The sequence below is a fragment of the Dipteris shenzhenensis genome, chromosome 2 (genome assembly GCF_047967505.1).
Source record: "Dipteris shenzhenensis isolate YYH24624 ecotype China chromosome 2, Dip_SZ_1.0, whole genome shotgun sequence".
NCBI lineage: Eukaryota > Viridiplantae > Streptophyta > Polypodiopsida > Gleicheniales > Dipteridaceae > Dipteris > Dipteris shenzhenensis.
This window is the reverse complement of record NC_141597.1, coordinates 5692568-5715070: the sequence shown is the minus strand read 5'-3', so window position 1 is coordinate 5715070 and position 22503 is coordinate 5692568. Positions and strand designations below refer to the sequence as shown.

Genomic DNA, 22503 nt, shown 5'->3' with positions numbered 1-22503 from the left:
AGCTGCAGCTCTGCGTAATATTCAATATGGATGAATCCTTGCATGATTCTGAATGGGGGCTAGCACTGAAATGAAAGTGTTGCTCTCCTTGTAAGAGCCAGAATGAGCATCGTGTGTGCTATTGTGACTTGCTCTCCCCTCCTCTGGCATATGTAGCCACGTTTGAGTGACAATTACTCGTTTTTTTTTCAAAAAGATTGCTTCATTAAGTATGAATGAAAGCCGCAAGAACAGGCTCAAATGCGGGAGTACATCATGTCATGCATGAGAGGAAAAATAGCTCAAAAGGGACTAACAAAAATCCAAGGCGGAGGCTGAAAATGCCACCTCAACCCTGAAGAAGACTCAAAGAAGAACGGAGATCCTCTCCAAAAAAGTCTCTCTCCTGGCTATAGCTACTCTGGAGGATCCTTGCATACTCGCCCAGATGGCCATCAGTATGTGTATAGTATCACTCCATATACTGGCCATAGACTGGGAAGGGTGAACCTGTGAACCCTCCATCGCCTCCATACATCTGGCCCTCCAAATATGCCAAGCTGCAATGCTAGCCAAAATCTCCCAAGATGTGTCTACCGAGGCATGAGCAATTCTGAAAGGAGTGAAGGGAACATCCTGGAGAGAGCATGACTCCATAGAGTGTCGTCGTATAATGAAGGATGAGTTTGATTCATGTCCTTCGAAAAACACCTGAGGACGAGTAAGAGATAACCATGCTACTGATCCCCAAGTCATGAAGAAGGGTCTCTATAAAATATACAAAGAATCCTAGCAACACCCTTCCAATCCTCGCCTATCTGCACTCCCAAAGGCAATGCTGAGCTGACTCAACTGCTGCATAGCATTGAGGACAAGTAGGGTCAGCCCCAAAATGACAATGAGTTGATGAGCACACGTCTGGCAAAAGAATTTTATCATTCTAGAAAATGTCACTATGACAAATCTCTGCCTCTCCTCGAGAAAGAAGCAATTTGAATAGAACAAGACCTAGAGTATCTGCTCTGAATCTTAAGTAAAATGATCTCTTATGGCACGTAATATTCGATTGTGCTGTATTGAGTTGATGAGGTACTTTGCATAGCACCATATATGTGCTCATATATGAGTTTCTTGAGGTACGTAATGATCAGATTGTCATGGGACGTGAATTTCATTGTGTCAACTAAACCCATAGGCAATTTGGCTACAAGGGACTGGCCTAGAGGAAGTGCCAACTCCCTAGAGTTCAATTCCAAGTGCACCCACTAGGCCCAAGTGCTAGGTTAAGGCTAGAAAGAGGGGTCTAAAGGTTGGGCCCAAGGAAAAAACCAACGTGTCATTGGTAAAAGGGGTTAGAGCATTAATGAGGAGGGGAAACCCAATGTGTCATTGGTTGGGTGGGTTAGAGCATTAATGAAGGGGCCACTTGGCAGCTCCTCATGCACTACCTACCACCCTCTCCCTTTCTCCTCCTTCAAGCGTTACATGTTAGTTTTGTTTGCTCATTTTTGCAAGGTCAATGTGACGCACGCTTTCCAAAGTCTTCTTGCTCCATGCATTCTGGGCTTTCACACATTTTGACGCTGCAAGCACTGTTCCCTAGGTTTCCGTACGGACTGCACAGAATCTCAGGCTGCTGTACAGAGCTCATTCCAGCTGTACGGCCCTGCTGCACCCATTCCTTGGCTGTATGGGTCTTCTTCTTGCATACCCAGGCTCATTCCTTGGCTGCCCAGACATTCTTCACACTTCTTAAGGTGATCCTACTGCTGTACGGACGCTGAGTGCTGCTGTACGGACCTGGTTGGTCGCTGAATTGCTGCTTGCATGCACCTCAAGGCCCACATTTCAAGGTAGGGCTGTTCTTTAAAGCTGTACAGATCAGTTGCAGGCTGCAAGTTGACCTTGCCATGGTAGATTAGCTCCTTTTCTCTTGCCTTGGCCTCTGCACGCTTAAGCCTTGCTCTTCTCTCCTTTCTCAGCTCCTAGTTTCTCCATTTCTCACTCTCTTCCTGCTTGGAAGCCATCTGTGCATTGCTAGGGGCCTTGACAGAGGAAAGGTGCGAGGGTAGAGCTTGCCCCTCTTCCACGGACAGCGGGTACAGTAGTTTGGTTCCTTTTGGCTTGCTTTTGCTATCTTGGAAGTTTGTTGCTGTGCATTTTGTTGTTTGGAGTTCTTTCTAGGCCCTATAGGCTGTAAGCAGACACCCAATCACGAAGGGTATGCCTGGTCGGTGCCAGAGAGACAATTTAGTTGCAGTTTATGCTTTGAGCATATTTGAGCACTTTTGGGGTCTTGCTTTTCATGCATTTCCACTTTCAATGGAGCACAGCTAGTGTGAAATGCCATAGCCTTGCCTGGTAGTTGGGTACTAGTGGGAGCACTTGGGAATTGGATGCAAGTTGAGGCCAAGCATTGGCTCTGACAGAGGAATTGCGAGAAGCATAGTACAAGGGTAAGCCCTTGTTGTAAAAGCAAATTCCTTTTTCCAATGAATTAAATAAATGCCAAAAGGGACACCAAAGCATTTGGGGCCAGTGGGTGTCTCGCATCTGATTCATTGAGTAGGGGCATTCTAGCCTCCATTTGGTATTTCTACAAGTTTATTTTCTAAGTGGTCTCATTGTAATTAAGTGGCTGCTGGAAGTTATGGAATATGGCTGCAAATGATGTAGTTGTCAGTTTAGTTACGGTACATTGTTCTTTAGATATCTGAAGGCCGGTTTCAGGATGATGCCCTAGACTCTAGGACAATACTTCTTACAAGGATTTGCCCAAACCCTCACATAGAAATGATGCATTAAGATGTTCATGAGTGTCTTCGTTTTGCCAATTTAAAAAACAAACAATATAGCAGCCAGCCAGGAAAAATCTCCTCTCCTCTTGTCTTAGTACCCTTTCTAGGGACTGGTCAAAGCATATCTTGAAGTCTCCTGAAGACACATGGTGGAGAAGGGAGACAGAAAGGGTACGTTAGGGAGAGAGATATAATGAAATGACTAAGCAATGAACAAATGAAGGTACTCACATGTAGACTAAAGAGCTTGTAGCTTGATACTTGATTAATTTGACACTAGACAAGTACAGCCCTTATATAGAGCACACACACACACATGAACACCAATGCATATGGGATAACTCCCAATGTGACACGTGGCATCCTTAGGACACACTAGACTAGAACTCACGCTAGAATACACCAAACTGACTCATCTTGACTCCATTTCCTAGCACCCCCCCATGGAGGAAAGGTGAGTGACTACTGGAATGGAACCAAGAACATGACAATGACGGTCATCGAACTGTGAACTAGACATGGCTCCCACGCTAACTCAGAGGCAAGTGAGCATGGCTCAGAGGCTAGTGAGCATGGTATAGACTCAGAGGCTCAACTAGAATGGCTCGGAGGCTCATCATGCATGGATGTATGACCAACTTAGAGGTGACCAATGCACCAACAGGCCTAATAAATAGACCTATCAAAGCCAATACATGGCTTCCACAGTACATCCCCCTCTTGGCTCCAGGGACATGGAGTCAAACACCATAAATATAAAAGCAATACATCATTTTAGGAGGACTATCCAAGGCAGAAAACCTTTTTTTTTTTTTTCAAAAAAGAGACTTCTATTAAGTAAGAAAGAAACCCGCTAGGGCAAGCTCTGTGCGGAAATACACCATGCTAAGCATGTAATAAAAAAGACCTTAGAGAAATGAGGAGAAAGAAACCAAGGCTGAGGCTGAAAATGCCATCTCAACCATGTAGAAGTCTCAGCAAAGAAGGGAGAGTCTCTCCAATCTCTGAGAAAAGTAACTCTCCTGGAGGAGGCTGCTCGAGATGATCCCTGCATGGTCGCCCAAATGGCCATCAAAGTGTGTATCGTATCTGTCCAAGTACTGGCCAAGATCTGAGAAGGGTGGACCTGAGAACCCTCCAAAGCCTTAGTGCATCTGGCTCTCCGGGTGTGCCATGCTGCAATGCTAGCTAGGATCTCCCATCGAGAGTCGACCGAGGAGTGAGCAGCCCTGAAAAGAGTGGCCGGAACATCCTCTAGAGAGCACAACTCCACAAGGTGTCATCAGATGTGAAGAGCCTAAGAGGAATCAAGTCTCTCCAAAAATACCTGGGGCCCTGAAAGAGAAAGCCAAGCCACTGATCCCCAGGTCATATAGAAAGGTAGGCGAACAAAAGTGCTGAAAATTCTTGCAATCCCCTTCCATATGATTCTCGCCTATCTGCAATCCCAAAGGCAGTGCTGTATTGTCTCCAAAGCAGAAAGGCGGCGAGGGCAAGAAGGGTCAGCTCCGAACTTGGACCTCCAATGGTTTACTGCTATTCCACCATGAATAGAAAGCCAAAAGAAGAGAGTGATTTTTCTATTACGGTGGAATTTCCAGAGTCTCTGCCAAAAAATTTTTTGCAAGTCAGTAGGAATCTGAAAGTTCTCCCAATGATGAGCTCTGGTGGGCCTCCAACCCCTACAGCTGAGCTGGAATTTCCTGGCATTACCGACCATGTAATGAAAGAAGGGGATGCCCTTCTCTCGGTGCCCTTCATCTATCCATTCCCATTCCCCAAGGTCCCACTGCAAAAACTTAATTGTGACACCTTCATAGAGCCACAGTCTCCATGAGCCAAGGGCGAGAAGAAGCAGGTCAGGATCCAAGTACCACTGTGAAGAGAGCCATGCTCCATGAAGCCCACTATCCTGACTAGCTGAAACGGTACCTCCAACAAGATATCGTCTGTGGATCTGGACAGCCTGCCCCCGAAGAAACATCAAATACTAAGGCATCCTCATGTGAGTCAAGAAAAGCAATCACCTGTAAAGGAACTCCCAATCTGGAAAATGCCCCCATCCAGGTGGAGCAAGTAATAGGCATGTCATCTGTGTCCACCCAATCCAAGGGCAAGGCTGCATCAATCTGTTGGACTCTCCCTGCACTCCCTCTGAGACTAAGAACCATCTGGGCCTGTTGGTCTGCAGGAAGCTTCCTGAAGGCTTTCCATGCTCCCACTGTAGCTACAGGGCCCCTCTCCCATCTTGGCCAATGCATGTAAGGAGAAGCTCCAAGTGGTTTGCCATGCTCATCCAAAATCCTGTCATTCCACATGATAGGCTGCCTTTCAATCTCTTCACGGGTGGATGGGGGAATCCTGCGAAGAGTACTCCTAAAGCTGGCCCATGCTTTCAGGATAGCAACTATAAACGGGGAAGCGGAGATCTGAAGTGGACTGTGCTGAAAACCCATCTAGTACTGTGTGTCCAATCCTCTCCTGAAGTGGGCGTGCGAGACTGTATGCATCTGATTAAAAAATCCTTCCAAGGCTCTTGCCCTAGCATAAGCCCTCTCACAACGAGCTTGCAGAGTAGAGCTCTGCACTGTAGATCTAGGTCGATGATATTCAAACCCCTTCTCTTGTAGGAAGAATCAAGGTCTCCCAAGCCACCCTGGCTGTAACATTAGTTGTGCCACTAGACCACTCCATAAAAAGTTTCGTACAGGCCTCTTAAGCTGAGTAATACAATCCCTAGAGTGGCACCAACAAGAGCATACAAACCACGCTGTGGCTAGAAGAACCTGGTTAACCACCACCACCCTGGAGGCCAAGTCAAGTTTGGCTAAGCTCCAGAAAAGGAGCTTTCTTCTTATGCTTTCCAACACCGGAGCAAATTGTTGTGAAGGAGAGATGCCCACCCCAACCTGGCAGCCCAAATATCTGATGGAGACGCCCCTCTGTACCCAAGTGAAGCCAATATCATTACCCCAATCCGGGGTGTCATCCTCGCAAATCCAAAAACCACTGGATTTATGCCAATTAATGTGTGCACTTGCAGCCGTGCAAAACAAATCCAAGGCTGTCCGGAAGGAAGTGAGTGTCCTGGGGGAGGCATCCAAAAAAACAGCCGTGTCATCTGCGAACTCACTATCCAAGAGCTCTTCTTCCCGGCAGATAGGAAGCCTCGGCCCATAAATATCAGCTTGAGATCTAATGTAGATACTCATAGCTTCCGCCACAAACAGAAAAAGAAACGGGGCAAGAGGACATCCCTGGCGGACGGATCTGAAAATCTGAAACCTGTCCCCTCTTCCCCAATGAGCAACTGGCTATGGGCTGATCTGTCTAGAGACGATACTCCTCTAATCCATGCATCTGAAAAACCAAAGCGAGATAGAGTACCCTCTAAAAGATCCCAGTCTACTTTGTCGTAAGCTTTCTCAAAGTCCAAGAGTAGAATGGCCAATCTCTGGCAGCTCTGCATGGCCCATTCTGAGGCCTCCCAAAATGAGAAAATATTATCAAAAATACTTCTGCCATGCACAAACCCTATCTACGTGTCATGAATCAAATCTGGAAGAAAAACCTGTAGCCGTAGACTAATGGCTTTCGCCAGAATCTTGTAAAAAGTGCCTAATAGAGTGATGGGTCTCCATTGAGACACAAGATTCCTATTACCCCCCTTTGGGATGAGATGAATGAGACCATCTGTGAGTCCGGCATCTCACCAGAGTCCCACACGCCCTGCAGGGCTGATGTAATGTGATCACCAATCTGCTCCCAAAAAGTAATAAAAAAGGAGGGGGTAAGTCCATCTAAACCTGGGCACTTGCTCTTGTGAAGGGCAAGTAATGCAATCTTGAATTCTGCATTGGTGAAAGGTGCATCCAGAGAAACATGCATCTCATCCTTCACCAATACAGGGATACACTACCAAATAACCTCTCTGGCATCATCAATGGCCTGTGTGCCTGGATTCTGCACTAAGAAGGGATGCAAAAAAATCTAAAGCTACACGCATGACAACATCAGAATCTGACTATAACACCCCGTCTGAGTCAACAAGCTGCGAAACACTATCTCTACTATGTCTGGGCCCATGAGTAGAGAAAAAGTGTTTGTTGACCCTGCCACCCATCTGAATCCAAAAGGATTCCCGTGCATGAAAGGCATATTCTGCTCTCTGATCCAACAATGTTTGCAAATGAGCCCTAACTGCAGCAAGGCGCTCCTGAATCCAAGCATCTGTGGGCCTCTTCTGCTCTTCCCTCTGAAGGGACGCTAACTGCTGGCGTATACCAATCTCACATCTGAGAATCTCATGTCTCCTAGAATCAGCGACTGTATGATAATAGTCACTAATTCCGGATAAGGCTGCAGCTACCTGAGATGGGTGGACAGCTCCACCCTATATGTGAGAAACCCAAATCTGTAAAATATCCTCCGTGAGGCTCTCCTCTGCATAAAAAGCATCCGGAATCCTGACACTGGCAGAGCGTCCTCTCCGATGGACTCAAGAATCTGCAACACCACTGAAAAATGATCTGAGGTGGAAACCCCAATAGAAATGCATACAGATCCTCCTCTGTCAAGTGCCCAATCGTCTACATAAAATCTATCAATCCGTGCATGAATGGGCATGTGTATTCTCCTGTTCGACCAAGAGTACAGGAGTGACTGTGGCATAATATGAAAGGCATCATCCAACCAAGTGTCCCTGCCACTGAACTGAAAGAGGAAGGCATCCCAGGCTTCCCTCTCCAAAGAATGAATTCCACCTTGTCTGCCTCCCTTTTTGTCTGAAGGCAACTCAACCATGTTGAAGTCGCCACCAATGATCCAAGAATCTGCAATGGGGGCCCAAGAGAGTAACTCCTTCCAAAAGGAGATCCGCTCCCCTTCATTGTTGGGAGCATAAAGATTGAGAAGACCAATCTTACACCCTCTAATCAAAATAATGATCCATTGAGCTCTAGAAGGGGAGATAATACCATGACCAGCAACCAAGGGGAGAGAATAGAAAGAGAGACCGAAATGCAAGTACCTCCCCTTGTGCCCATAGCAGGGGACCAGAAGGTATGTCCTGAAAGGAGTTTGCCAGACTTAGAGCAATCACTGGCATCCAGCTTGTGTTCCTGGATAAAAAGGATATCAATAGCACCTCCAGTGATGCCTGAATGAAGCTGGTTCCGGATCAACTGCCTACAGCGACGGTGTGGAACTCCGCCTAGGCCCTGTATGTTCCAGCTGACTATCCTCATTGACAGGAGGATGCTGGATGGAAAGGCTTACCCGACCTTGTAGAGGAGACCAGCTTCCCCTAGGCCGAAACACTCCTGCTGAGGGCAGGAAGCTCAACAGGTGAAAGGATCCCCACACCTGCTAAAAGGGAGGCTCTGTCAGAAGGAATCCCAATGACCGGAACCCCTAAGGTGGAGGGCACAAACTCCTCATCATCCATGAAAGTTGCCAAATCTGCCAGTGCCGAAAAAGAATTCTTGATAAACAAGTCTGGCCGAGGAGTGCAAAGAAGACTTGCACTCGTGGAAGATGGAGGAGAAGGACCTGCCAGGCCTCTATTAGCAAAACTGAAGCTTGGGGTTGAGGAGGCCTGTGGCTGGGGTGAAGAGGAATCAGGAGCCCTCATCTACGCTTACACTTTCTTGGTTGTCCTAACTGTGGCAGGAACAATCTGCGGGGAAGAAGTACCTTTAGCCCCCTCGTGGTCAGAAACCAAGGGGTCAAAAACCAAAGTGACGGGCTGGTGGATCTAAAGGCCTCTCCTGATGTGTAACTGTAGTGTCTGGGGCTACAGCAACATCCACCTCTGGAGTCTGGAAGGCGTCTGTCTGAGCAAGACCAAAAGTCTCCTCCTGAGGTAAGGGAGCCACTCTGATAGCTCTCCATCGTGGTACTGGGTGTGCTGTGGGCATTGGGCGCCCTGCTGCCCCTGGTGGTCCTGGGGTGCGCGAAGCAAGGCACCTTGTTGCTCTTGGTGGTCCTGGAGTGCGTGGTACAGGGTGCTGGGGAGGTGAAGTCATGGTAGTACGTGAAGAAGCCGCACCAGAAGACCTCTTGGGTCTTTTTCTCTTCCTTGGACAGTCTCTAGCAAAGTGCCCAAGGGTCCTGCAAATCCTGCACTGGTCCTGTCTACCTGAAATCTCGACTGTCTGTCGAAAGAGAGAGCCGTCTGGACACTGAAGCATAATGTGGTCATCAGAGATGTTAGGATCAGAGACAGTGACCCTAACACGAGGCACCCTGTATGCACTAACTGCCTCTACTGAGGAAGAAGCATGCCAGGAAGGGAGGGGATCTCAGTGACCACTCCAAATGTGGCTCCAATAGTGGCAAGCAGTCAATGGTCAACCTGAGAAAGACCAAGAAATCTAATGAACAGTGATGTGACCTGCCTGCCCTCCTCGACCGGATCGAAGCCCAAGGTGTAGGGTAAAAGAAAGATCCTCCTCGAACCCAAAGCCAGGGGATTAGCGTTGAGAACAAGGGTTGTGGACTCGTGGGAGTCGAAAACCACTTGGAAGAATCCACGTCCCAAAAGTCGAATATCCATGAGGTGTGGGGCGAGGTCTCCTGGTAACGCCGCCAACATCCAATCTCTAGCCTGTAATCTGGAAGGGTGTGACCCAATGATGCGGGCGAAAAGTGATTTGGAGCCCTCTAATTCCACATTTTTCTTGAGCTGCTGCAACTCGTCTTCTGAAAAATTGATGGTTCTCGCGGCCGGTGGAGGTGGACGGAGATTGGCTGAATGGGGATCCATTCGCCAATCGATGTGAAAAGGCCGATTCCAACATTGAAAAAGCTCCGTCCATGAAACTACTGCCCAGGACGCCCTGAACGCGGGCGTAGGAAGAAGAAGAAAGAGGAGGTAGGAGAGAGGGGAAGGGAAGGAGAGGATAGACTGAAGGGGGAGACGGAGGTAGGCTGAGGGGGAGGAGTGGGGAGCTGAGTTAGGAAGGAAGGGCGCGGGGAGGAAGAGGGAGAGAGAGGAGGTTTTCTTTATTTTTTTTCTTTTTTTTTTTTGGGAGGGGGGGGGGGGAGAGGGAGGGGGAGGGAGGGGGGCGGGGGAGGAGAAGGGGGGCTAGCGAGGGAGAGGGCGGAGGAGAAGGGAGCAGCGGGGAGGGGGGAGGGGGAGAGTAGCGGGTGTTGAGGTATCGAGCTCCACTCGTGATATGCCAAGGTGACCGTTGTGCATTTATGTCACCGACTTGTTAGCTGCAGATGCGGTTGGTACACCGCCCATGAATAATAGCTGGATGACAGCTATCCTTATCTACTCTAGTTCGTGGCTCAGTTAGTATGCCACCTTAGTTAGCTGAGTTTGGTTTGAGACCCACATATAGGGTTCTTTTATTTCTTTGTACTAGAGTTCTTTTGGCTTTCACAACTAAGAAGAGGAAAACTGTTTTCAGCCTCCACCTATGTGTGTATTCCCCCATTGTGTATGTGAGAAAGCCGCAAGTGAGACTCCTTTCCTCTCTCCCACTATCTTCACATGGTATCAGAGCCTGGTTCGTGGTAAGGAGCTCAAAAAAGCAAACCAAGTTCGCAGTGTCCTGGTAAGAGGACCAGTGTTGCTTTCCTTTTTCAAGTTTGGGAGCAAATCTCTACAGGTAGCACAGCCGGAAGTGCGAGAGTACACTATCTCATATTGAGACGCCCTTCGCGGTGTGGTGAGAGGACAGTATATGCTGCGGGAGAAGGCAAAGCCCTTGGTGACTTTATTTTTTCTTATTCGAGGCCATTTCGGGACCCGTTTTGAAGGCGAAAGTTCTTCGTAGGCACTCAGAAAAAGGCCCTATTTTTGCTGTGCGACCACTGCTTTGCTGGTCGGTAAAAGTTGCCGCAGAAATTGCATCGTATGCCTGTGTGCAGAAATATTGGGAGTTGCAGAATCATCCTTGTTGCATGTTGATGCAAAATCATCACTAGGAAGTGACTATGTGGTCAAATACCACTTTCGTCAGTTTTACAAATCTACCCGTGTGAGGCAAAAGCTGTGTTTTTTGTAGTGACAGAATATTTTACAGTGTTCTGTAATGGCGTCTGATTCTCTTTCACAGATTGTCACTGAAAAGCTTGACAAGAACAACTTCCAGGCATGGAAGTTTAGAATGACGAATTTCCTTATGGGAAAAGGCTATTGGGAGTTCATTATAGGAAATGAAGAAGAACCAGTTCTTCTTAATGTTCCCAATCAACAGGAAATGCAGGCATTTAAAGGATGGCATGAGAGAGCCAGAAAAGTTATGTACTGGCTGTCTATCAGTATTTCGGATTCTATGATTGTGCATATTCAGGATGCAAGTACGCCAAAGGAGGCATGGGATACTTTGGCAAAAATGTACAGCACAAATATGCAAGCCAGGAAAATGCAGCTCAAGCAGGAGTTGCACAATGTGCAGAGAGAAAATATGAGCATCAATGACTATCACATGAAGGTGAAGAAAATTGCAGATGCACTTGCTTCCATTGGGTCACCACTGGAAGATGATGATCTAGTTTCTGTGACCTTGAATGGTCTAGGAAAGGATTATGCACAGTTCCGGACATCCATTGCCATCCGTGAAAAAATTTCTGATTTTGAAGAGTTGTTTGCTCTTCTAATTTCTGAAGAGCAGAGAAATGGGGATGCATCTTCTTTAGGAGGAACTTCAAAAGAAACTGTCTTCTACTCAAATGCTAGAAGAGGTAGAGGTAAAGGTAGAGGTAGAGGTAGAGGTAGAGGTAGAGGAGGCCGATCTGGAGGCCGTGATAGAAATCAAAATATGCAGCAAACTCAAGAAAACCAGTCCTATGGAGGAGGACATGGTAACTCTAGAGGCAGGGGGAGCCAAAGCGGCCGTGGTGGATGGCAGAGAGGCCAAAATGCAAACAACAATACTGAATGGGTCATATGGCTAAAGACTGCTACAAAAAGCAGAATGACATTATGAATAAAAAATTGCAGCAAGGCAATTATGCATCTTCTAGTAGACAGGGTGATGACAGAAATGAGCATCTATTTATGGTGCAACACATGACCAATTCTGTGACAAGTGCAGAAGAAAGAAATGATGTGTGGTATGTTGACTCAAGTGCGTAAAACCACATAATAGGTCATGCAGAATGGATGCAGGATGCAAGGAAAATGGAAAGACTAGGATTTGTGGAGACTGGTGATGTTACTGCACATCCTATTGTGCAGATTGGTAAAATTCCTTTGTCTATGCAGGATGGGAAAAAGAAATACCTGTCTGATGTATTTCATGTCCCGAATATCACCAAGAACCTGGTTTCTGTGGGTCAAATGGTTGAGCAGGGCTTGTAGGTCAGATTTAATCCTCATGGATGCTTTGTTGAGGATATGAAAAATAACAGTCACTTGATAGCAAAAGGAAAGAAGAAGGGCAGGATGTTTACATTGGATGCGGACATGCCTGAATTGAGTGCAGCAATGTTTGCACATGGGACCGGTGTAGTTGCAGATATTGATCTCTGGCATAAACGCATTGATCATGTTAATGTACATCGACTTAAATCAATGCAAGCTCAAAATATTGTTGCAGGATTGCCTAAATTCAAGGTTGCAGAAATGCATAAGGTATGTGAAGCCTGTCAATTTGGAAAACACGCAAGACAACCATTTCCTAGGCATGTTCAAGAGAGTAAGAAGCCATTGGAATTAATCCACTCTGATGTGTGGACTACTAAAGCTGCATCTATTGGAGGCTGTCATTATTTTGTCACTTTTATTGATGACTACATCAGAAAAGTTTGGGTGCATTTTATGAATAAGAAAAGTGAAGTGTTTGGGCATTTCAAAGCTTTTAAAGCTATGGCTGAAAAAGAAACAAGCCTATAAATAAAATGCCTAAGGTCAGATGGAGGGGGAGAGTACCTCTCAAATGAGTTTGCAAGGTTCCTGCAAAAGCATGACATAAAGCAACAATATTCATGCAGTCATACCCCACAACAAAATGGACTTGCAAAAAGGAAAAACAGGCATATTGGAGAGGTATCTCGGGCCATGCTAAATGAAAAAGACCTACCAGATTATTATTAGGCTGAAGCAGTTGCTACAGCAGTTTACATAATGAACAGGACTCCCACTGCAGCAATACATGGCATGACGCCAGAGGAGATGTATACTGGTAGGAAACCAGATATTTCTCATTTGAAAATTTTTTGTTGCATTGCCTATGTTCATGTGCCAGATGAGTTGAGGTCCAAGTTGGATCCAAAAGCTGAGAAGTGCATCTTTATTGATTATTCTCTGCAGCAGAAAGAGTATAGATGCCATAACCCGTCTACTCGTAAGTTTACAGTGAGCAGAGATGTTGTTTTTGATGAGATAAGCAGCTGGTATAAACCAGTAAATGTGATGATTGATGTAGATGCACAAAATGGTAATGTTGCACAAAATTCGCAGCAGCAGTCACAAAATATTAGTGAACCTGCAGTGTCCTCTAGCAGTGGTTCACATACTTCGCCATGAACAGGCAGATTGAGATCAGGAGAATCTCCTCAAAGCAATGTAGATAGTGGTACGCAGGTATCACGAAATGGAAAAGAGAAGGTAGATCAGCCCATGTTTGATGTGAATGCAAGTCACTCTTATGTGGATGGTGAATCCAGTGGCTCAGAACAAAGCATTGATGATGAGTTGGGTATTCCTTCTGTTGTTACACCTGGAGTAAGGAAGACCAGGGATGTTTTGAGAGCACCTAGTAGTGAGCCTATTTTGCGCAGGTCTATCGGAGTCAAGTATCTTGTGGATAGACTGAAATATGATGGATTTACAGCCATTCACTATGCATATATGGTCAAAGTGATACAGGAACCAGAACCCACTTCTTTTGAGCAAGCCATGGGAAAAGAAAAATGGGAGAAAGCCATGGATGAAGAAATGGATGCCTTGGAAGCAAATGCTACATGGGAATTGGTGCCTTTGCCTAAAGACAAGAATGCAATTGGCTGTAAGTGGGTTTATAAGGTCAAGCACAATGCAGATGGGTCTGTGAACAGATACAAGGCAAGATTAGTTGTCAAGGGGTATGCATAGACATATGGCATTGATTATGAAGAAACATTCAGTCCGGTTGCAAGGATGGCAACCGTAAGAGCAGTCATTGGTATGGCTACATCAAAGGGATGGTCTTTACATCAGATGGATGTAAAGAATGCCTTCTTGTATGGTGATTTGCAAGAAGAGGTATTTATGGAGCAGCCACCAGGTTATGTTCATGCAGTTCATCCTGAGTTTGTTTGCACGTTGAAGAAAGCCTTGTATGGCTTGAAGCAAGGACCTAGAGCATGGTCTGACAAGATAGAACAGTATCTTGTCACTATTGGCTTTCAAATTTCCAAGGCAGATTTCTCGCTTTATGTGAGAAAAACAAAGAAAGGTATTATGCTGCTTGTCATTTATGTTGATGATTTGATCATCACAGGTGATAGTGATGAAAATATCCTTCATGTGAAAATGCTATTGAAGCAGAAGTTTGAGATGAAGGATTTGGGAGAGCTGCGTTATTTCTTGGGCATTGAGGTGATTAGGTCACCAAGTGGGATACAGCTCTTGCAGATGCAGTATGGATTGGACATGCTGTCCAAATATGGGATGACAGGCTGTAAGCCTATTTCAGTTCCTTTGGAGCAAAATGTGAAGCTGAGCGCAGATGCAGGTGAGCTTCTGGAAGACCCTACTATGTACAGATGCATAGTAGGAAGTTTGATTTATATGACTATTACCAGGCCAGATTTGAGCTATGCTGTTGGATTGGTAAGTCAATTTACGCAGGCTCCAAGGAAACCGCATTTGTATGCGGCTAGACGCATACTCAGGTATGTGAAGTCCACATTGCAGTATGGACTATTTTATGAGGCTGGGGTTCAGATACAGTTGCATGGATACACTGATGTTGATTGGGCTGGTAGTATTTCTGATAGACGATCTACCAGTGGATATGTGTTCTCTTTTGGGAGTACTGCAGTCACTTGGAGCAGCAAGAAACAACCTACAGTTGCCTTGGCGAGCACAGAGGCTAAGTACAGGGGTGCAGCAATGGCTGCATGTGAGGTAGCTTGGTTGCATAAGCTACTCTATGATATGCATCAGTCTACAGATGGGCCAGTTGTCATTTATTGTGACAACATGAGCAGTATACACTTCGCAAATAACCCAGTCTATCATGCTAGAACAAAGCACATTGAGGTGCATTATCACTATGTGCAGGAGAAGGCTTTACTAGGCCTTATTGATCTAGTTTATGTCAGCACAGAGGATCAGGTAGCTGACATATTCACGAAGGCATTGGGCGCAGAGAAGCTGCGCAAGTTCAGAGACCTGCTTGGTGTGCAGGAATTGGGATTGAGCTCGAGGGGGAGTGTTGACATATCGAGCTGCACTCGTGATATGCCAGGGTGACCGTTGTGCATTTATGTCACAGACTTGTTAGCTGCAGATGTGGTTGGTACACCGCCCATGAATAGTAGCTAGATGACAGCTATCCTTATCTACTCTAGTTCGTGGCTCAGTTAGTATGCCACCTTAGTTAGCTGAGTTTGGTTTGAGACCCACATATAGGGTTCTTCTATTTCTTTGTACTAGAGTTCTTTTGGCTTTCACAACTAAGAAGAGGAAAACTAGGCAAAATCTGATTTCAGTTTCAAACATTGCCCATGATCAACATATGTTGGTCGAATTTCAGGATAAGCAATGCAGGAACAAAGATCTAAAGAAAGGATATAAGGTTGTAGCAACAGGCACATATGACAGAGGCTTATACAAGCTTGATGCTCAGCCTTATGATGAGAAGGTATTGGCTGTAGCAAACACTTCCCAAGCTGATTTATGGCATGCTAGGTTTGGACATGTCCATCACAGGGCATTGTCCTACTTGTACAACAATAATATGACTCCGGAATCAAATTCATCCAGGTGTCACTGGAGGTGCTACTGATATCCTTTTTATCTAGAAACACAAGTTGGATGCCAGTGATTGCTCTAAGTATGGCAAACTGCGAGGATATTTTACAGATTTGGGTTTCTCACATACAGGGTGGAGCTATCCGCCCATCTCAGGTAGCTGCAGCCACATCCAAAATTAGTGACTATTATCATACAGTCACTGATTTGAGGAGACGTGAGATTCTCAGATGTGACATTGATAAACGCCAACAGTTAGCGTCCCTTGAGAGGAAAGAGCAGAAGAGGCCCACAGATGTTTGGATTCAGGAGCGCCTTGCTGCAGCAAGGGCTCATATGCAGACTTTGTTGGATCAGAGAGCAGAATATGCCTTTCATGCTCGGGAATCCTTTTGGATTCAGATGGGTGGAAGGATCAACAAACACTTTTTCTCTACTCATGGGCCCAAACATAGTAGAGATAGCATAGTAGAGATAGTGTCTCGCAGCTTGATCTGAGCACACATGCTATAAATGATGCAAGAGAGGTTATTTGGCAGTGTATCCCTGCATTGGTGAAGGACGAGATGTATGTTTCTTTGGATGCACCTTTCACCAATGCAGAATTCAAGACTGCATTACTTGCCCTTCACAAGGGCAAGTGCCCAGGTTCGGATGGACTTACCCCTCCCTTTTTTATTACTTTTTGGGAGCACATTGGTGATCACATTACATTACACAGCCCTACAGGGCGTGTGGAACTCTAGTGAGATGCCAGACTCACTTACAGATGGTCTCATTCATCTCATCCCAAAGGGGGGTAATAGGAATCTTGTGTCTCAATGGAGACCCATCACTCTATTGGATCCCTTTTTACAAGATTTTGGCGAAAGCCATCAGTCTGTGGCTACAAGTTTTTCTTCTAGATTTAATTCATGACATGCAGACAGGGTTTGTGCATGGCAGAAGTATTTTTGATAATATTTTATCATTGTGGGAGGCCTTAGAATGGGCCATGCAGAGCCGCCAAAGATTGGTCATTCTACTCTTGGACTTTGAGAAAGCTTACGACAGAGTAGACTAGGATTTTTTAGAGGGTACTCTATCTCGCTTTGGTTTTTCAGATGCATGGATTAGAGTAATCCTCTCTTTACAAATCAGCCCATAGCCAGGTGCTCATTGGGGGGGTAAGAGGGGACAGGTTTTAGATTTCTAGATCAGTCCGCCAGGGATGTGCTCTTGCCCCTTTTCTTTTTCTATTTGTGGCGGAAGCTATGAGTATCTAAATTAGATCTCAAGCTGATATTTATGGGCTGAGGCTTCATATCCGCCGGGAAGAAGAGCTCCTGGATAGTGAGTTGGCAGATGACACGGCTGTTTTTTTGGATGCCTCCCCCAGGACGCTCAATTCCTTTCGGACAGCCTTGGATTTATTTTGCACAGCTGTTACAGCCAGGGTGGCTTGGGAGACCTTGATTCTTCCTACAAGAGAAGGGGGTTTGAATATCATCAACCCGGATCTACAGTGCAGAGCTTTACTCTACAAGGTCGTTGTGAGAGAACTTATGCCAGGACAAGAGCCTTGGAAGGATTTCTTTATCAGATGCATACAGTCTCGCACGCCCACTTCAGGAGAGGATTGGACACACAGTACCAGATGGGTTTTCACCACAGCCCACCTCAGATCTCCCTCTTCCTCTCTTATGGTTGCTATCCTGAAAGCATGGGCCAGCTTCAGGAGTACTCTTCGCAGGATTCCCCCATCCACCCGTGAAGAGATTGAAAGGCAACCTATCATGTGGAATGACAAGAATGAGCATGGCAGACCACTTGGAGCTTCTCCTTAAATGCAGTGGCCAAGATGGGAGAGGGGCCCTGCATCTACTATGGGAGCATGGAAAGCCTTCAGGAAGCTTCCTGCAGACCGATAGGCCCAGATGGTTCTTAATCTCAGAGGGAGTGCAGGGAGAGTCCGACAGATTGATGCAGCCTGGTGGACACAGATGACATGCCTATTACTTGCTCCACCTAGATGGGGGCATTTTCCAAACTGGGAGTTCCTTTACAGGTGATGTCTTTTCATGACACACATGAGGATGCCTTACTCTTTGATGTTTCTTCGGGGGGCAGGCTGTTCAGATCCACAGACGATATCTTGTTGGAGGTACTGTTTCAGCCATTCAAGATAGTGGGCTTCGTTAGTAATGCCAGAAAATTCCAGCTCAGCTGTAGGGGTTGGAGGCCTACCAGACCTCATCATTGGGAGTAGTTAGCATCCCTTCAGAGGGAAGAGCAGAAGAGGCCCACAGATGTTTGGATTCAGGAGCACCTTGCTATAGCAAGGGCTCATATGCAGACTTTGTTGGATCAGAGAGCAGAATATGCCTTTCATGCTCAAGAATCCTTTTGGATTCAGATGGATGGCAGGATCAACAAACACTTTTTCTCTACTCATGGGCCCAAACATAGTAGAGATAGTGTCTCGTAGCTTGTTGACTCAGACAGGTGTTACAATCAGATCCTGATGTTGTCATGCGTGTAGCTTCAAATTTTTTTGCATCCCTTCTTACTGTAGATCCGGGCAACACAGGCTATAGATGATGCTAGAGAGGTTATTTGGCAATGTATCCCTGTATTGGTGAAGGATGAGATGTATGTTTCTTTGGATGCACCTTTCACCAATGCAGAATTCAAGACTGCATTACTTGCCCTTTCACTAATGCAGAATTCAAGACTGCATTACTTGCCCTTGTGAAGGGCAAGTAATGCAGTCTTGAATTCTGCATTGGTGAAAGGTGCTTCCAAAGAAACATACATCTCATCCTTCACCAATACACGGATACACTGCCAAATAACCTCTCTAGAGTGCCCAGGTTCGGATGGACTTACCCCTTCCTTTTTTATTACTTTTTGGGAGCAGATTGGTGATCACATTACATCAGCCCTGCATGGCGTGTGGAACTCTGGTCACATGCCAGACTCACTTACAGATGGTCTCATTCATCTCATCCCAAAGGGGGGCAATAGGAATCATGTGTCTCAATGGAGACCCATCACTCTATTGGGCCCCTTTTTACAAGATTCTGGCGAAAGCCATTAGTCAGTGGCTACAGGTTTTTCTTCCAGATTTGATTCATGACATGCAGACAGGGTTTGTGCATGGCAGAAGTAATTTTGATAATATTTTATCATTTTGGGAGGCCTTAGAATGGGCCAAGCCGCCAGAGATTGGCCATTCTACTCTTGGACTTTGAGAAAGCTTATGACAGAGTAGACTAGGATTTTTTAGAGGGTACTCTATCTCGCTTTGGTTTTTCAGATGCATGGATTAGAAGAGTATCCTCTCTTTACAGATCAGCCCATAGCCAGGTGCTCATTGGGGGGGTAAGAGGGGACAGGTTTTAGATTTCCAGATCAGTCCGCCAGGGATGTCCTCTTGCCCCTTTTCTTTTTCTGTTTGTGGCGGAAGCTATGAGTATCTACATTAGATCTCAAGCTGATATTTATGGGCTGAGGCTTCCTATCCGCCGGGAAGAAGAGCTCCTGGATAGTGAGTTGGCAGATGACACGGCAGTTTTTTTGGATGCCTCCCCCAGGATGCTCACTTCCTTCCGGACAGCCTTGGATTTATTTTGCATAGCTGCAAGTGCACACATTAATTGGCATAAATCCAATGGTTTTTGGATTTGCGATGATGACACCCCGGATTGGGGTATTGATTTTGGCTTCACTTGGGTACAGAGGGGCATCTCCGTTAGATATTTGGGCTGCCAGGTTGGGGTGGGCATCTCTCCTTCACAACAGTTTGCTCCAGTGTTGGAGAGCATCAAAAGAAAGCTCCTTTTCTGGAGCTCAGCCAAACTTGACTTGGCTTCCAGGGTGGTGGTGGTTAACCAAGTTCTTCTAGCCACAGCTTGGTTTGTTTGCTCTTATTGGTGCCACTCTAGGGATTGTATCACTCAGCTTAAGAGGCCTATACGAAACTTTTTATGGAGTGGTCTAGATGGCACATCTGATGTTACAGCCAGGGTGGCTTGGGAGACCTTGATTATTCCTACAAGAGAAGGGGGTTTGAATATTATCGACCCGGATCTAAAGTGTAGAGCTTTACTCTACAAGGTCGTTGTGAGAGGACTTATGCTAAGGCAAGAGCCTTGGAAGGATTTCTTTATCAGATGCTACAGTCTCGCACGCCCACTTCAGGAGAGGATTGGGCACACAATACCAGATGGGTTTTCACCACAGCCCACCTCAGATCTCCCTCTTCCCCTCTTATGGTTGCTATCCTGAAAGCATGGGCCAGCTTCAGGAGTACTCTTCACAAGATTCCCCCTTTCACCCGTGAAGTGATTGAAAGGCAACCTATCATGTGGAATGACAGGATTTTGGATGAGCATGGCAGACCAGGATTTTGGATGAGCATGGCAGACCACTTGGAGCTTCTCCTTACATGCAGTGGCCAAGATGGGAGAGGGGCCCTGCATCTACTATGGGAGCATGGAAAGCCTTCAGGAAGCTTCCTACAGACCGACAGGCCTAGATGGTTCTTAATCTCCGAGGAAGTGCAGGGAGAGGCCGACAGATTGATGCAGCCTTGCCCTTGGATTAGGTAGACACAGATGACATGCCTATTACTTGCTCCACCTGGATGGGAGCATTTTCCAGACTGGGAGTTCCTTTACAGGTGATTGCTTGCAGCAAGAGAAATGACACAATGAATGGTACTCATCTTGGCTACCGGAGCAAAAGTCTCCTCATAGTCAATTTCCCCTTCTTGAGCATACCCCTTGGTAACAAGACGGGCCTTGTATTTTTCCACAGTACCATCAGAATGATACTTGACCGTATATATCCTTATAGATCCATTTGGTGTCCACAATATTTTTACCAATGGGTGCATCAACCAAATCCCATGTGGCATTCTTTTCAATGGACTTGATTTCAGATTCCATGTCCTTCTACCATGAAGGATGTCCTTGAGCATCCTCAAACCTTTGAGGCTGATTTTCAGCTTCCATAACAGACATCATCAATGCAAAATTAACCTGTCCATGAGCACTTTTTGTGCTTGCCTTGGTTCTTCCCACAGTAGGCTGATCCTTTTTATCCTGAATGGTCAACCTTGCCCATTTTGGAATGGATTTCTCAGCTGTACCACTTGGAGTTCTATCTTGAGGTTGACCAACTCCACGACAGTGGTAATGGTATTCAAACATTGGGCTGCTTTTTCTCACTAGCTGGCTGCTATCTGGAACATTGGAGGGAGAATCACCCTTAACATGTGGCAAACTAGATGAAGTATCAGAGGAAGGAGTATCCTCTAGAGAACCCATATCATCATCCTCAAACTGAATTATATCCAAAGGAATATCATCATAAGCTATTGAGAGTGATAGAGACCAATTTCTTGTCCTCTATTTCCTCATCAATACTTGCAAGCTGATCTGTGAGATCAGTGATCTTGGTAATGTGCTCTGTGATGGTCTGACCTTCTTGCATCTTCTACTCCATGAGTTTATTTGTCAATTGCAATGACCCTTGTCACATGATGCATGTTTGCCAACTTGTCCCACACATCCTTTGCATCTTTGCGTGACTTAACGGTCATCATAATGTGCCTCTTCACTGATAAGGCAATCAAGAACAAAGCCTGGGCATTTCTACGATCAAACTTCTTCTTTGCCTCAGTAGTAGCAGGAGTGGCAAAAGAAGTAGTAGAAGTAGCAGTGGTAGTATAAGATGAGCTAGAACAAGCTACACTTGGCCTAGTCTCATCACCACTCACAATGTCCCATAAATTCTTGCCAACCAGAATATTCTTGAGCATGAATTATCACAAATCATAGTGGGTTCTTCCAACTTATCACCCTCGGTCATCATAATACCAAACCTCTCATTCTGAGTGTTATGCTCTAGCCGAGATAGCATGACCTCGGATAGATCGGTGGGCATTTTCTCTTAGATGACCAACTTTTGTGATAGTTAATGTGCATAATTAAATGGTCAAGAGAAGTAACTGCCAAGGTCCTAGGTGAGGGCGGAATGGCATTGACTAGGTAGTTCTAATAGGGCTAGGGCCTAGGTGCATCTAAATGTGCAAATTGCCAAGGGGCAATTGGTTTTAAATGAACTCCAAGAGAGGGGTAAAAAAGGATGCATCTAAGAAGGGGCCTAAAATGAAGACATGTGGCTAGGAACTATCTAGGGAATTGTGGGTCTCAGGGATAAGGATGAAGGAAAACAACGATGGATGTTACGTTATATGATGCATCAGGTCCCTGAGAATTGGCTGGGAGGAAATTTTGAAAGCCATCGCCCATGATTGTGAAAAAAAGACAAGAGACGTGACTTGTATTAACGAAGGGGGTAGTTTCGTAAGTTACAATCTAGAGAATTTGACATTTGGTATCAGAGCCGAGGTTAAGAAGAGAAGGGAAGGCTGCGTAATCAGACCAGCGTCGAGAGCGAACGTGTTCACGTTGTGGAACGGAAGGCGAAGGATTGTCACAGCCACCCCGTCAAATCTTTGGTTTTGAAGAACGATTAACGAAAACTTTAGCAGAAAAGGGGCCACGGGTGAGGAACGTAACGGCGACCTTGAGTTGCAGGGAGAAAGTCCCAGGAGATCCTAGCTGAGAGCGGGATAGCGGAGCAGGAGGCGATGATGAATTATTGTTCGACGGACAGTAGACGACCGGTGTAGGTGAGGCGTAGAGTTCGACGCAGAGATCATAACGCTGAAGGAGCCTATTGCCGCAGTAAATTGGCAAAGTCGCAAAGCAAGGCTTCCAGGCGTGCCAGAAATCACATACATGTCCTCCAATTTCCATC

General features: G+C 45.9%; 1 protein-coding gene across 2 annotated transcripts in view; it reads right to left on the bottom strand.

Moving 5' to 3' along the window:
- The window catches only part of LOC147904271 (uncharacterized), an 86046-nt gene that overhangs the window by 4478 nt on the left and 59065 nt on the right, over positions 1-22503 (bottom strand). The gene's annotated exons all lie outside the window — the stretch shown is intronic.